This window comes from Nomascus leucogenys, chromosome 1a (genome assembly GCF_006542625.1).
Source record: "Nomascus leucogenys isolate Asia chromosome 1a, Asia_NLE_v1, whole genome shotgun sequence".
NCBI classification, from domain to species: Eukaryota; Metazoa; Chordata; class Mammalia; order Primates; family Hylobatidae; genus Nomascus; species Nomascus leucogenys.
Window position 1 is genome coordinate 70,827,122 of NC_044381.1, and position 4,299 is coordinate 70,831,420.

The following is a 4,299-nucleotide window of genomic DNA, read 5'->3' on the forward strand; positions in this document are numbered from 1 at the left end:
ACCATGCCTGGCTTTAGTTTCTATTTTCTCCTTTCTGCTTTTTCCAGATTTAATTGAGTATTTTCATAATTCCATTTTATCTTTTCCATTGACTTGTTATTTATCTCTTTTAAAGAAAAACATTTTAAATGGCTAAATAGAGTTGTAATATACTTTTCAGTTATAAAAAGTTTGATTACTTTGTATTTCCTAAAGATGGGTTGGGAGGGGGCTGTGGTTTCATTACCTTCTGAGAAAAACTTTGAGATCTTTTGGTTAAAATAGAATCTAAATAGAATGTTGAAGTATGGCATGGCATTTCCATTTTAATAGAATTTTAAAATAGCATTTCATTTGCAATCAATGAACTAACTCACACACATTTTTTTTGACATGAGAAGATTAACTCTGGGTAAAAAACTACTGTTTTGTATTTGTATGCAATAAAAATTATACAAAAAGGAAAATGCAATGAAATTTTATATTACTCTTTTCTCTATTGCTGTAACTGAATATCTGCAACTAGGTAATTTATAAAGAAAAGAAATTTATTTCTTACAGTTCTGGATCCTGGAAAGTCCAAGGCCTAGGGGCTGCTTCTGGTGACTACCTTCTTGCCGGTGGGAAATCTCTGCAGAGTCCTAAGGCAACACAGGGCATCATATGGTGAGAGGGCTCATAAGAGATGGCCAAACTGGCTTTTATAACAGACCCACTCTCATGATAACTAACCCATTCCCTCAATAATCCATTAATCTAATTAACAGTCCATTCACAAGGGCAGAGCCCTCATGACATAATCATCACCCAAAGGTTCCACCCCTCAACACTGCTATACTGGGGAACAAGTTTCTGACACACAAACTTTTGAGGGACACATTTAAACGATAGCATGTTTTAAATTGTTCAACTTAATTCTCCTAAAAAGAAGTAGCCAGAAATTATACACTCTTGCTCATTAGGAAAACTGTAGAGAATTTTTCCATTCTAGAGATGTAATTCTCATTTTTGTTGAGATTACAATTCCTTTGAGACGCTGATGAATTGTGCCCAAGGAAAACACACATGCTCATCTATTCACCAAATTTTGCTTATAATTTCAAGGAATTTGCTGACTTCCTCGAGAGTCTCGAAATCCCTAGTTAGGGGACCAACCCTAAAATAAGTAATAAAGCTGTCAATGAGTATTGTGTTGTAACCATATATCTTGGTATGTAGATCATATAGCAGAAGTTTCAGGTCTGACCTGAGCTTCTTGGGTAGGGCAATGGAAACCCTTGAACTCCATTTATTGTTTAAGCAGCCCTTGGGCCAGGTCACACCCCAGGCCCAGTTCTGAGTTTTGTCACCTACTCAGTCCCTGAGCCTTAGTGTGACAACACTGTAGCCTCTTCAATGACCAAAGAAAGGTTGGATGGTGAGAGTCAGATTGCTGATCTAGATGGTCAGGAATCCCTAGAACATGTTTATCCTCTTCTGTGCTAGAATGTAGAGTCCTTCCATATGCAACACAAACAACTGCTTAAATTGTGACTACAAACCAAGACAAATTTGTTCATGAGCAAATTTTTAAGCTAACATGAAAACTTTCTTTAACGCAACATAGATTCAAGCAATACCTACTTGTATTTTTAAAAGAATAGTCTCCTATTTACACTTTAAAAAGTCAGATCACAAAGTGTTTAATAGCAATGAATCTTAAAGAAACCACTCCTTTCTTACTCTTCTGCTAGGTTCCAAAATCTCTCTCCAACTGGGACACCCTCCTGGATCAATCAAAAGAAAGTTATTTGATTCCTCTCAGTAAAATTTATGTAAATAAATAACACCATTGACTTTACCCTTTTACTAATTCACTTTCCATTTTTTTTTTTTTTTTTTTGAGATGGAGTCTCGCTCTGTCACCCAGGCTGGAATGCAGTGGCGCGATCTTGGCTCACTACAAGCTCCACCTCATGGGTTCACGCCATTCTCCTGCCTCAGCCTCCCGAGTAGCTGGGACTACAGGTGCCTGCCACTGCACCTGGCTAACTTTTTATATTTTTAGTAGAGACGGGGTTTCACCATGGTCTCGATCTCCCGACCTCGTGATCCACCCGCCTCGGCCTCCCAAAGTGCTGGGATTACAGGCGTGAGCCACCACGCCCGACCAAGCACTTTCCATTGTTTATATTCCATTTTTTAATGTATCTGTTCCTTTTAAAGATTTAACTATTGTCAAGATATGTATCTCATTTGCCAGAGTATAAATCCTGAAACAGCAGGAGTCTTTTCTGTCCCACCATGCTCTGATTTGAAGTAAGAATGAACTTCCCCTGAAAAAACTCATAGCCTTGCTTTGTGGCTTGTGTGCTATGGGTGGCTCTCATTTGCCCCTCTGTTCCATGACTTGTAGGCTAGTGGACCTTCACAGGAACAGAAGCCTGTTCCCCTTCGGGCTTCATGAATTCCACCTACCTCCCAATTGACAGAATGCCACATTGAAGTATTTTTAAATACTTTTAAATAGAGATGCTAGGTCAGATTTCAATTTTTATTAATACATCTACCTTCCAAATAGTAAAAATAATGGAGTGTTTACATAACCAAAATGAATGGAACCTTGTGAAAATAATCGTTAAAGGGACTGGCTAATCCGTGGCCCAGAAACTCACTTTGGCATTTGAAAAATGGCCTGGGATTTAGTAGGGTCACTGCCAGGTTTCACCTGAGACTCGTCACATGACACATCATGCTTGTGTCTGTTTCTTCAGCAAATTGGGATTTTATTATTTTTAAAGTCTCCACATCTGTAGACAAAATGTACCATATAAATACTGCCTTTCATCTTGCATACAAGTGCATGAAGATAAGTGATATTTATGATTTTAAGTTGTTTATTGTAAAATAATTTACAAATATCTTGCTGTCTTCAGTAATTAAAACAATGGAGGAACAGTTTCTTTTGACAAAGACAACAGTACGCTAAAAACAAAGTCAGCTGGCTGAATTTTCCTTCTTTACCCCTTGTCTGAGGATGGAACTTAATTTTCATTAATCCAGAGCTACAGCACCAAAGATAATTTCAGTCAATTCTTTTGTGATGACAGCTTGGTGGGTACAGTTGAATGTCAATGTCAATCTGTCAATCATCTCAGAAGCATTCTTGCTGGTGTTGTCCATGGCTGTCATCCTGGCACTCTGCTCACTAGTGGTGGACTCCTTCAGAGAGTAGTAGATGCTGTTGGCCAGACTGTATTCCTGGTAATTTTGCAGCACATCAGCATCAATATTATAGTAGATACTCATGCTCTCGGCACCTGCAATGGTATTAAGGGAAAAGATGGGCTTTTCTTCAGTCTTATACGAGATGACAGACCTGAATTGATTAAAGATGATGGAGCCTTCATCAAATTCATATCCAGTAATTCAAGGGCAATGACTGACACATCTCCAAAAGTAGGGGGCTTTCTTCTCACTTCTTTTAATGCCACCAGAAACTGGTCAGAATGCATCCTATAAAGTATGCCCCTGATTTTGTCACCAATTCCAACAAGCATAACTTCTTTCCCAGCTGCTGTTAGTGTAGCAACCTCGCTTTTCATCTGTTTAGCAATGGAGGAATGAATAGCGCCACACAGTCTTCGATCTGAGGACACACCAATAAGGAGGTGTTTCTTGTTGTCTTCAGGCACCTCGATACCAGCTTTTTCTCCAGAGCCAAAGATCCCAATCCATATATTCGAGCTGGTTTCAGCTCTCTCTCAGCTCGGGCGTATTTTGCTGCTGCTACCATTTGCATAGACTTGGTAATTTTCTGGATGTTTTTGATGGACTTTAGTCGCCTGGTAACATCTTTCGAAGTTGCCATATTTCGAACTTGAATCCATTGTGGCTGCAAGGTCCAGGCCAACAGCCCAGTGATGCCCGCATGAGAGAACATGGCAGCCGCAGCCCTGCTGAAAGTCGGTGATATTTATGATTTTAAAAAATTATTTTCCGGCCGGGCGCGGTGGCTCATGCTTGTAATCCCAGCACTTTGGGAGGCCAAGGCGGGCGGATCACAAGGTCAGGAGATCGAGACCACCCTGGCTAACACGGTGAAACCCCGTCTCTACTAAAAATACAAAAAAATTAGCCGGGCATGGTGGCGGGCACCTGTAGTCCCAGCTGCTCAGGAGGTTGAGGCAGGAGAATGGCGTGAACCTGCGAGGCGGAGCTTGCAGTGAGCCGAGTTTGCGCCACTGCACTGCAGCCTGGGCGACAGAGCAAGACTCCATCTCAAAAACAAAAACAAACAAACAAACAAAAATACAAAATTAACTGGCGTTAATGTGGCGC

At 40.4% G+C, this 4,299-nt stretch overlaps 1 pseudogene across 1 annotated transcript; it reads right to left on the minus strand.

Annotated features, from left to right (window-relative positions):
• Window positions 1-3,012: 3,012 nt before the first annotated feature.
• LOC100587058 lies at window positions 3,013-3,901 on the minus strand (annotated as a pseudogene). Its single transcript, XR_121914.4, has one exon. The product of XR_121914.4 is annotated as an ATP synthase subunit gamma, mitochondrial-like (transcript).
• Window positions 3,902-4,299: the final 398 nt, after the last annotated feature.